General features: G+C 35.3%; 1 protein-coding gene across 2 annotated transcripts in view; it reads left to right on the top strand.

The window, feature by feature from the left end:
- Positions 1 to 13251, top strand: part of NEK7 (NIMA related kinase 7) — a 169523-nt gene that overhangs the window by 58054 nt on the left and 98218 nt on the right. The window lies entirely within an intron of this gene.

Raw genomic sequence — 13251 nt, 5'->3', positions numbered from 1 at the left:
ACTCTGAAAAACAAACTGAGGGTTCTAGAGGGGAGGGGGGTGGGAGGATGGGTTAGCCTGGTGATGGGTATTAAAGAGGGCATGTTCTGCATGGAGCAGTGGGTGTTATACACAAACAATGAATCATGGAACACTGCATCAAAAACTAATGATGTAATGTATGATGATTAACATAACAATAAATTTTTTTAAAAAGGTGGCTTACTATTATGTAGTATCTCTTTTTCTTAAAGAGACATTTAATTGTTATTATTTTTTTATGTTAAGAGTATGAAACACTGAAGTTTCAAGGAGGAAGAAAGTGCCACTTCTCTTCCATATTATTTTATAATGAGTTTAGGGGAAAGGAGGAGGGTGTGGAGAGAGTAAAATTTTGAGGCCTTAGTAAGTGCCATGTATTACTATTTTACAAGTATAGGATTTTGAATTTGCTAAAGCAAACCAAAAAATTACCTGTATATTTTTAAAGACATCCACTTTTTGGCATTTTTGAGTTCTAATAATGTGATCCACTAGCTTTTACAGTTTAAGTAAAAAATGTAACTTTAATCTTAGAATTAAGTCTCAGAATTAAAGAATGCAGAATCAAAATATTAGGTAATAGTTTAATTAATTAATTAAATCCATTGGGAAGTGAGTTACAGTAAAGCCACAACACTGATTTCAGTAAGTCAGTGGATATGGGAAGCGATTAGTTGACTGATGTGTGCTCATTTAGTTTTTGAGTTGGTGGTCCCTTGATTAATCTGAGGATTCTGTTTTATGTGGTACAAAGCTTCATATCTGAGACTTTTAACACATCAATATATATTAAGGAGGAAGATAAAATTGAACCAGCAGGTGTCAGCAGGAACCATAATAAAAATATTAGTCCTGCTTATCTCAACCTTTATTTTGTTACTTCAGGGATGCTTCAATGTCAATCAACTTTCAAATGATATTTCATTGGATACGAATTTGCATTTTAATGTGGAATCCTTCTTTCAACTCTTTTAGGGAACATGCCTAAAGTATAGCCACAGCTCCAAAAAGATTTAGTTCGAAGAAAAAGATGTTTGCCAAGTGCTATGAACTTTTCCTCATTTCAGTGTCTTAAAAAAACATTACACACAAATTATCCCAAATCAAAAAAGCTTATCTTTTAACAGTTCACACATTTCTCTGGTTATCTGCATTCTACTTTTTTCAATATTCCATTCCTACTGACCAGTTAACCATATGCATTTTATAGGACTAGGAGTAGGAATTCAAACAGCTGTCCTCATAATGGCCTTAATTTTGCAATGAAAATACAGCATTTTTATTCTTCCAGCATACAGTTAGCTATTTTATTTTAGACCTATTCTAATTATTGAATAGTCAGGGGAAGTAATGTTTATTTTTTCACAAAATTGAAAGATTTATTACACTTCTTGGTTTACTATAATTTTTATTAGAAATCCTATCTCTTATTTCCTTCCTCTTCACTTATGACTTGACAAAAATACAAATCCAGTAGACAAATACAATATCCAGTATTTTGTAATAATCTTACTAGAGTAATAAACAATGAAAGAATGAGTAAGGAGAACATCATTGAGACCACAAGGAAGGTACGTGAGATGCAAGATGATCTGAGGTGCTGTCATTTTCCTATTCCTTGTCCTACCAAATAGACCTATTTCACATGCATACTTAACTTACTAAAATCTAGTATTATCCAGCAATCCCATTCCTAGGTATTTACCCATGTGAAATGGAAACTTATGTGTGAACCTGTATGCAAATGTTTATAGTGACTTTATTTGTAATTGTTCAAAACTGGAAACAACTCAGATGTACCTCAACTGGAGAGTGAATCAATAAACTGTGGTACATCCAGGCAGTGGAGTAGTACTCAGCAATATAAACAAACAAGCTGCATGCAGCAGCATAGATGGGTCTCAAGTACATCATGCTAAGTGAGAGAAGCCAGACTCAAAAGGCTATATTCTATATGGCTCTCATTTATATGCTATCCTAGAAAAGGAAGAACTATAGGGATAGAATACAGATCAGTAGTTGCAGGAATTGGAGGAGGATTTGACTATAAAGGGATGCAAGGGAATTGTATGGGCTGATGGAACTGTTCTAATTTTGAATCTGGTGGTAGTTACATGACTACCATTATCAAAACTTAGAGAAATTGCATGTGAAAAGTGGCAGTTTTACTGTATATAAATTATACCACAAAAAAGAAGTGCCAAAATAACATTTAAAAAGATCTGTAGACTAGAAAAATAAATTAAGGATAAGGATAATGCTAATTTGTACTTTTCCTTGTCCCAGACATTTTTTTTTTTTTTTTAAGAGCGGGAGAGAGAGAGGAGGGGGACAGAGGGACAGGGAGAGAGAGAATCTTAAGGAGGCTCTGTGTCCACCATGGAGCTCAATGCGGGGCTCGATCTCACAACCTGAGATCATGACCTGAGCTAAAATCAAGAGTCAGACATACTTAACTGACTGAGCCACCCAGCCACCCTGTCCCAGACATTCTAATAGGAATCTTAGAACACTTGTAACTCCATTTAGCCCTTCTATTTATATATCGATTTTTAAGTTTTCACTTCTAGATTTAACTCTATAATCCCTTTCATTTGTTGTTTCATGAAGATAATATTTAAATTTGCCCCGTTGCCTTTATCCCTTATTCCTTCAGCCTTTTATCGGAGATCATTTTCATTCTGCCCCCTATTGTTTCTGCTGATTTTTATTCATGTGGTCTTGTTTGCTTGAGCACCTGGTTATTTTTTGTTATGTGTTGGATATTAATATGTGCAGAATTGTTTGTAGAAATAATTTGAAGGCTAAGATACTTTCTCCAGAATGTATTTTTATTTGTTTCTGCAAGGTGCCTGGGGATACTAACTCTCAGAGATCAATTCAATTTCAGGATTGCAGATGATTTAATGATGAGGTTTGTGTACTAGGGTTAAGGCTTTCAAGGTCCCAACCCAAATGTGGTGAACACCTCCCTTTGTGGAGCCATGGACTACAATTTCTGTTTGTCAGCCAAGAGGCTGAAGATATACGGTACAGGATCTCAGCATCATAAGCACCCCTTCACAATCAGTATAACACTTAGGTGGAAAAAAAACACTTAGATGTTGTACTCACTTCTGGTTTTCTTCATCCCTCAGATACTGGTCTTTTAATTCTTTACTACTTCCATAACTTTATGATGTATTAAAGAAGATTAAAAAATATTTATTTTGTGTAACTAATTGTTTTCAGAGGGAAGTTTAGTCTGAATTATCATTTTGCCATTATGAAAGCAAAGATTGCCCATATCCTTTTTCATACCCATATGGGTATACAAATGTGCTTTTCTATTTATTTGTTTGTTCATTTATTTAAAGAATATTTATTTGAAAGGGGGGATAGAGAGAGTGCATGCACGCATGAGTAGGGGAGAGGGGCAGAGGGAGAGAGAGAGAGAAGAAGACTCCCTGCTGAGGGTGGACCCCCCCCCCCTTACCCCCACAACTCAGAGCTTGATCCCAGGACCCCAAGATCATGAGCTGAGCCGAAGTCAGACGCTTAACTGACTGAGCCATCCAAGAGCCCCCAAACGTGCTTTTCTTAAAAACAGTGTTGAGATAATTTTATACATTTTATTATACATTTATTATATATATATATACAAAAACAGTGTTAAGATAATTTTATATACATTTATTATTATTACATATATTTTATTAAGATAATTTTATACATTTTATTTTATACATTTTATACTTTTTTAATAAACAGTATTGATAATTTTATCATTTTATTATTATTATTTTTTTTTTTTTTAAAGATTTTATTTATTTATTAGAGAATGAGCGAGAGAGAAACAGCATGAGAGCGGGGAGGGTCAGAGGGAGAAGCAGGCTCCCCGCCGAGCCGGGAGCCTGATGCGGGACTCGATCCCAGGACTCCGGGATCATGACCCGAGCCGAAGGCAGTCACGCAACCGACTGAGCCACCCAGGCGCCCCTCATTTTATTATATTTTATACATTTATTATATTGCAATTTTTTATTTGTATATTATGAATTCCTATTAGAATCATAGGCAAATACATATTTTCTTAATGTTTAACTCTGTCCAGTCACTGTGGGAGTACAGTGATATATAAAATAGACACTTTCCTATATTTGTTTGTTTATTATAAAGATTTTATTTATTTATTTGACAGAGAGAGAGAAAGCGAGCACAGCAGGGAGAGTGGGAGAAGGAGAAGCAGGCTCCTGATGAGCAGGGAGCCTGATGAGGGGCTTGATCCCAGGACCCTGGGATCATGACCTGAGCCAAAGGCAGTTGCTTAACCAACTGAGCCACCCAGGCACCCCTTTCCTACCATTATTTAGTTTATATTTTGGCAAGATAGAAAGCTTAGTTACCAATTAACTAATTGGTAGTGATAAGAAAAGTATCCTTTGAGTACCTATAATATGGGTACATTTTTTTTTTTAAGATTTTATTTGAGAGACAGCGAGAGAGCACAAGTGGGGGGGGAGGGGTAGAGGGAGAGGAAGAAGCAGACTCCCCACTGAGCGGGGAGACTGACTCAGGGCTCAATCCCAGGACCCCGGGATCATGATCTGAGCCAAAGGCAGATGCTTTACTGACTGAGCCACTCAGGCAGCCCTATACTGGGTACATCTTTAAATATCATTAAAAATTTTTAATAAACATTTTGTAAGTCTAGTGTTCTATTTTACATATGCACTACAATTTATCTAGCCATTTTTATATTGTTGGATCTTTACATTGTTTTTAATTTTCCTCTATGATAAGTGCTTTTCTAATATACATTCTTGAATGTAATCCAAAATTCAGTCACTGATTAATGTCTTTAGGATAGATTTGTGGGATTCAGAGTACTGAGTGAAAATGTATGAAAGATTCTTAATGTTTGTTATATTATTTTCTAGGAAGGTTATTACACTCATATAAGCATTACATATAATTTAAAAATACATGTCATTTTGATAGGCTATCAATTTTATATTTCATTGTTGCTTAAATTTGTATTTCTTTATCAGTGATTTTCAAAATGTTTTGTTTATTTGTAATGTACATTTCTTTGTGCCTATTAGACTGTTAACAGAATTAAGACAGAACACTCTGCTTTCTGAGGAGACTGTAGGGTTAGATTTTTTTTTTTTTTTAAAGATTTTATTTATTTATTTGAGAGAGAGAATGAGACAGAGAGCATGAGAGAGGGGAGGGTCAGAGGGAGAAGCAGACTCCCTGCTGAGCAGGGAGCCCGATATGGGACTCGATCCCGGGACTCCAGGATTATGACCTGAGCCGAAGGCAGTCGCTTAACCAACCGAGCCCCCAGGCGCCCCTGTAGGGTTAGATTTAAACTGGAATTAGATCTTCTACTTCTTTCCCAGTGCTGTGACTTTATTATTTTATACTTGGAATGCCATTTTTAACTTGTTCCTTTGTTGAGAATACTCAAGTGTTTTGTAACAAGTAGCAGGAAATAGCTTTAAGAGTTTAATAACACAGAAAAGTAAGTATTAGATAAGAAACAATATGGTTGATCATTGTTACAAAAGGATGAAATATGAAATTCCTGTACACAGATCTCTTTCACAGATTGTGTAGTTTTAAATCTCCTTGGAATGTTGGGCCATTCCAGAAAACAAACCATTTTGATTTATGATATATGTATACACATGTATTTATTTTTCATTAGTTTGAGATATTTAGTATTTATAGGAACTTTTTTGGTAGCAAAACTAGTGTAAATAATATTTTAAGAGACTATCTTAGGACAAGTTTACAGAAAGAGTGAGTTTCCAAAATTGAGAAATAATAAATTATTGAAGTATAGTAATGGCTGAAGAGTTCATTAAGTAACATTTTCTGGTAGTAATACAGCAGTTCTAATTAAAAGACATGTGAAGTTTTGTGATAAAGGTATGTATCTGCTTTTTTTTGTTAACACTGATATAGATAATTTAATGTTTTTTTTTTTTTTAAGATTTTATTTATTTATTTGACAGAGAAAGACACAGCGAGAGAGGGAACACAAGCAGGGGGAGTGGGAGAGGGAGAAGCAGACTCCTTGCCGAGCAGGGAGCCCGATGCGGGACTCGATCCAGGGACTCCAGGATCATGACCTGAGCCGAAGGCAGTCGCTTAACCAACTGAGCCACCCAGGCGCCCTTAATGTTCTTTTTCATATTGTATCTTTCAGTTTGTTTTTTGAACTTTTAATTTTTATATAATTTCAGATTTACAGAAAAATTATAAAAATAGAACAAAGAATTTCCATATAATCTTCATCTTGATTCCCCCAATGTTAAGATTTAATTACATTTGTTTTGTTGCATATATATATATATAACAATATAAAAAATATAAAAATGAGACATTTGAGATCAGTTGTAGGCATGATGCCCTTGTTACCCCTAAGTACTTCATTGTGTATTTTTTTAAAACAAGGACATTCACTCACATATCTACTGTAAAATTTAAAAATCAGGATACTGACATTGTTATAGTATTACTACTACTATACAGACCTTATTGAAATTTCATTGTTTAGATTGTCCCAATAATGTGCTTTTATAGGAATTGAAAATCTTGGATTTTGTCTTGCATTCACTTGTTGTGTCTCTTCGGCCTCTTCGAGTCTGGAACAGTTCTTCAGTGCTTCTCTGCCTTTTAGAACATAGACAGTTTGAGAGTACATGCCAGTTACTTTATAGGTATACTTGATTTAGGTTTATTTGGTATTACCTTACATTTAAATTCAAGGTTTGCATTTTTGGCAGGAATATCACAGAAGTTATGTTTTCTTCTAAGTGCATCATATTTGGAAACACATGATGTCTGTATGTTCCATTATTGGTGATGTTAGGTTCTCTACTATAGAATTATTCTTTATCCTTTTGTAATTACTATTTTTTTATAATTGTGTGTGTCTGGTGGGGGGTTAGATACTTTCAGACACTGAAAATAACTTGTTCCTCTAGTTTAGGATCCATTGATGACTCTTACCTGAGTCAGTTATTTCCCTGATCACTGGCAAATAGTGATTTTTTTAAATTCCATCATTCTTTCCATCTTTCTCTATGAGGTAACATCTTGTAAGGAATAGCTTCCCACTTTTCACATTTATTAATTTATATCTTTATGGATTCACAGATTCTTACTTTATTCAGTGGGCTATCATCTGTTACTCTCAAATTGTTCCAAATGTGGCCAGTAGGAATCTATTCATGCTAGCTCCTATGTCCTTTTCACATGTCCACACTGTTCTTTACACACTACCGTATTTTCTGGCACAGCATGAGGTTTAGGCTCAGCTTGTGCTTTCCCAGCCCCAGCACTGGAATCAACCATTTCTCCAAGAGCCCACACTCAGAGCTCTAAGTGAAGAATGGCATTTAGAAGCCAAGATTGGGTGCTAGGTTACTTTAATGTTTTTAATTATAAATGTTGAGATTGTAACGCTCTAGAAGCATTCGTCATTCTCTTCAAAGATCTGATAGTTATCTTAGTAGCTCATAAAAACTTACTCATGATAACACAGAAATGTATGAATGAACTATTGATGCTAAGTATTTCTACCTAATTTTCTTTGTGTTGCCTGATACGTAAATGTCACTTGCTTGATTATGGGAAATATTCAGTTAAATGGAGACCGAAGGGTGAGGTTAGGAATATTACTGTTGAATGGTGACTTTGGGGCAAATAAAAATATTTAGTTCTGGATTTGAGTATTTAGACTCTGCCAAGTATCAGTCCCCTAAAATTTCCATGGTATTCTTTTATTTTTTAGGAATCAAATACACTTAAACCAATTGCATTCTTTTGGATTAGAATGGTATTGCTATTTTAATACAATTGACCCTCTTTTTTGTTATTTATAACTTATAGCTGTTTGGTCAATGAAATATATCTTACTAACATTTTCTCATAGAATATTTAAATGTTATATATAACTAGAAAGAATACTGGAGATTTTATAAATAACCTTGATGATTGAAGGAAAACATTATTTCAAGAAAAGGAAAACTATTAAATAAGTTTGGATTAGTGTACTTCAACTCTTTAGAATTTAAAATATCAAGAAAAAAACTTTAAAGCTTTATCTAAAATCCCTCTTCAGATTGGTATGTACATAATTTCATATTTAAGATTTCACACGCTGTCAAGAATGGGTTGCAGAGAAACTGGATATCATGATTATCAGAATATTTGGAAACAGTCTTTTTTAATGAATAGTGTCTTTAAGCTTTAAATTTAGAAGTTGAATTCAAAAGGTTGCAAGGTTGGCTTTGTTGACTTTATGATTTTACTGTTAAGTAATTTTGTTGTAGAATGAAGGAAATTTTTTTGAGCTAAGCATTCTTTAATATTAACTATAACTTGAAATTTTTTTCTGTCTAATGGCTAGTCATAATTTTTTTCTTTTTTTTAAAGATTTTATTTATTTATTTTGACAGAGAGAGAGACACAGCGAGAGAGGGAACACAAGCAGGGGGAATGGGAGAGGGAGAAGCAGGCTTCCTGCGGAGCAGGGAGTCTGCTTCTCCCTCTCCCTGAATCCCTCATGCTGGCTCTCTCTCTCTCTCCCAAATAAATAAATAAAATCTTTTAAAAAATAAATGTGTTATTCAATTCAGATATTAGGGAAAAAAGTATGCACTTAGCATGATTTAATTTGCTTATAATTATCTCAGGGATTTCTAAATTTTATAAATTTATTAAAATGGGAACTAAGAAAAGTGTTTTTATTTAGGGAATGGTGCTATAATGCTGTTTCAGCAAATTAAGATAGTTATCTGATATAGTGTCACTGAGGGATAGATTATTTTGTAATATATACAGTATATTTTATTTAATAATTTTCTTACCAGGGTCATATGAATTATGAGGTTTAGTACACTGACAGTTACAATTTTTAAAAACTAAATAATTTTGTCATTGAGTTAGTTTTTACATCTGAAATTCACTTTCCTAATTTTGTAGTTTTATTTTCTGCAAAATATTTAACTACACACAAGGATAGTGGAAGACTTTAATGTGCACTGAGTTTGTAGATATATGTGAAAATATTTGTAGTTTTTGAAAGATTTTGGGGACCTGTAATATGCTTAAGAGAACTGTTTTCAAACACATTGAAAAGCCTTCACTTAATCACTAATTGGTATGAGAATTACAAGACAATGTATTGAATTCCCCTTCTCCAGAGATTCTACTTGGCAAAATTAATGTGTTAAAAACTTTATATTTACAGTCTCTCTCCTAATAATTCATAATTAGTTTTTCCTATGCCATCCTCATCCTGTGTCTTGCTTGTCCTAACACCCACCCTATTCTGGTTTCTCTTCGCTGTCTAGTTTGGATGATGCTACCACCATATATAGTCCCTTCCACCTCATGCTAAAAATGACTTTTGGTGTCATCTTTAACTTCCTTTTCTGTTACCAAACACATCTGATCAGTCACAAGTCCTAAAAGTCTAAACATAAGCAACTCTAAAATATGTACTATATTCTTCATTTCTATTCATTTTTCATTCATTCAGCAGATGTTTATTAAGTGCCCATTTTTTTTTGTCAGGTACTTGGTGGGGAATATAACAAGAAATACAATGACAAGTTCTTGTCTTCATGTTTACTTGCATTATAGCAGAGGAGATAGATAATAAACAAGTAAAAAAAAAGATAATTATAGATTATTATAATTGCTCAGTAGAAACGAGTGATGATATGAACAATAATGGGGGATACTACTCTGGAGAGGGTTGTTAGGGTAGGCCTGATTTTGAGCCAGTTTTCAGGGATTCTGGGCCTAGAAGACAGCAAGTACAAAGGCCCTGATGGTAGGAAGGACTTTGCAGGTTTAAGAAGAGAGAAAGGGGTTCAACGTTGCTGGAAGGTAGGCAATGAGAGAGGCTGGGATGAGCAAATGTAGAAGGGGTGGGCAGGAGGTTATTTACAGGGCCCTGTAGTGTTTGGCAAGGAGTTGGGATTTTAGTTTAAGTGCAATGAGTGTCATGAGTTGATTTATGTTTTCAGAATACCACTATGAGGAAAATGGCAGAAAAGAAGACCAATTAGTAGGCTATTGTAGTAGTTCCTGGTGGAGATAAAATGATACCTTGTAGGGTCTTATTTGTGGTGCTAGAAGACCATGGACAAATCTGAGGTATATTTTGGAAATAGAACAAATGGCACTTACTGATGTGTTAGATATGGGGAACTGGGAAGTGAGGGGGGAAAATAAGAATAAAGAATGAATTTTAGGTTTTTAATTAGACCATCTCTTCCTCAAAGTGTGATCTCCAGATTTCTGGGGATGGTGGGAGTGGAGGGTTGGGTAAGGATCTTGAGGCTCTTTCAAGATTGTCTGCAAGATCAGACAATTTTTCTAATACTAGGACATTTGTAAAGCCACTGATGTCTTAGCTTGAATCAATGCACACACTAGACTGTACTAGTTTTTGTGTTCTTTACATGCTCTGAATTATAATAAAAATGTGACTTTCATTTTTAAGTGTCTTTGGTGAAGCAGTTAAAGAGTATTATTATTTTTTTTAATCAAATCTCAACCTTTGAGTACATGTCTTTTAATATATGTGATTAAATGGGAAGTATACTTAATTTAGTACTACTGCAGCAAATCAGACTTGTATCAAGGAGAAGCATTTGTGCAGTTCTTTCAAGAGCAAGCCGAGCAGCTGCTATTTTCATGGAGCACCATTTTTACTTGAAAGAATGACTGAAAGACAAACTTTGGTTCTTCAGACTTGGGTGTTTTGTAGACATTTTCTTGAAAATTAAGTTCCAGTCATCTAAAGAAAAACAATTGACATTATTTGTCACTAATGACAAGATTCGAACTTATAAAGTAAAAATTGGAATTTTGGAGAAGTTATATTCATCACTATAACCTTGACATCTTCCTGGTACTTAAAGACTTTTCTGATGAGATTAGTTGTGGTATTAAGGAATTTTTTTTTTTTTGATTCATATAATGAAGTGGTCAACATTTAGATGATCTGAGTAACCCAGTGAACTAAAATTTTCCAGATGACCAATGCATGGTGTTACAAAATCAAGCATGAGTAAAAGATCTATTCAAAGAGCAAGAGAGACCATTGGATTTTAACATTACAGAGTATAAATTTCATTGATTTGAGAGTCTACATGGCAGTTAACCTTTCAGAATTTGCCACCTGTCAAGTTTGGTGTATTATCAAAGGAGAATATCCACAGTGATATCCATATTGGTTATTAAAATATTCCTCTATTTTTCAACTATATATTTGTGTAAGACCAGATTTTTTGAAATATACTTCTGCCAAAACAATGTATTTGAACAGACTGCTTCTCTGAAGACAGACGTTAAAGAAACTTGCAAAATATAAGACAGTGTCTCTCTTCTCATTTTTAAAAATGTAGTTATTTTTTATAAAAATATGCATAAACATGTAATAGTGTTATTGCTATTATTTATAAATGAATTAGTATGTATTTTAATGATTTTTTTTTAGTTTTAATTTCAATTATGTGAAATACTGATAGAGCATGACTCACATGAACAAAAAGTCTTTGGGGTCCTCAGATAAAGAGGTCCAGAGACCCAGAAGCTTGAGAATTTTGGGGCCGGACCAGCTGAATAGATGGTGATTCATAAAAAGAGATAAAGAATATTAGAGGAAAAGAATTATTTTATTTATTTATTTATTTTATTTTTATTTTTTATTTTTTTTATTTTTAGATTTTATTTATTTATTTGAGACAGAGAGAATGAGAAAGACAGAGAGCACACGAGAAGGGGGAGGGTCAGAGGGAGAAGCAGGCTCCCTGCCGAGCAGGGAGCCCGATGCGGGACTCGATCCCGGGACTCCAGGATCATGACCTGAGCCGAAGGCAGTCGCTTAACCAACTGAGCCACCCAGGCGCCCCGAAAAGAATTATTTTATTTTATTTTTTTGGAAGGATGGGAGTTGGAATCCTCAATCAAGGTGGAGATATCAGATGGACAGTTGGATATTGGTGTTGATAGCTCAAAGCTCAGACCATACACCTGTGGTAGAGATACAGATTTCAGAGTAATCATATAGAGATGGTATTCAAAGTCATAGGACTGGATGGTATGACTTCAGCAGAGATGGTAGGTTTAAAAAAAAAAAAGATTTTTAAAAAAAGATTATTTATTTTAGAGGGGTGTGGACAGAAAGTGCATGCACACATGAGTTGGGGGAGGGGCAGAGGGTGAGAATCTTCAAGTAGACTCTGCACTGAGCACAGAGTGTGAGGTGGGGCTCAGTCCCCCGTCCCATGACATCATGACCTGAGCTTAAACCAAGAGTCAGATGCTCAACTGACTGGGCCACCCAGGCACCCCCCCCAAAAAGCTTTAAGCCTTAGAGAACTCAAATATAAATGTTAGATAGAAAAAGGAACTTAGAATAGCTACAGTGTAGGAGAAAAGCGAGAAGAATAAGAGATCATAGAACATTTTGGGAAAGTGAGATGGTTGTGTTGAAAGCTGGGTGAGGTCAAGAGGACCATGGGGGGCACCTGGGTGGCTCAGTCCCATCAAGTGTCTGCCTTTGGCTCAGGTCATGATCTCTGGGTCCTAGGATCGAGTCCCATGTCAGGCTTCCTGCTCAGGAGGGAGTCTGCTTCTCTCTCTCTCTCTCCCCCTCTGCTCCTCACCGCTCATTCTCTCTCTCTCAAATAAATAAATAAAATCTTAAAAAAAAAAAAACAACAGAGGACCTTGGTGAAGGGCTTTGTCATCTCTTGACTGTTGCCATAGCTTCTTTTTTTTTCTTAATTTTTTATTGTTATGTTAATCACCATACATTACACCATTAGTTTTTGATGTAGTGTTCCATCATTCATTGTTTGTGCATAGCACCCAGTGCTCCATGCAGAACGTGCCCTCTTTAATACCCATCACTGGACCAACCCATCCTCCCACCCCCCTCCCCTCTAGAACCCTCAGTTTGTTTTTCAGAGTCCCTCGTCTCTCATGGTTCGTCTCCCCCTCCGATTTCCCCCCTTCATTCTTCCCCTCCTGCTATCTTTTTCTTCTTCTTCTTTTTTTTAACATATATTGCATTATTTGTTTCAGAGGTACAGATCTGTGATTCAATAGTCTTGCACAATTCACAGTGCTTACCATAGCACATACCCTCCCCAATGTCTATCACCCAGCCACCCCCTCCCCCCCCCCCCCCCCCCCCCCCCCCACCCCCCC

The sequence above is a fragment of the Neomonachus schauinslandi genome, chromosome 6, assembly GCF_002201575.2.
Source record: "Neomonachus schauinslandi chromosome 6, ASM220157v2, whole genome shotgun sequence".
Classification (NCBI taxonomy): Eukaryota; Metazoa; Chordata; class Mammalia; order Carnivora; family Phocidae; genus Neomonachus; species Neomonachus schauinslandi.
This window is presented reverse-complemented; position numbering and strand designations above follow the sequence as displayed.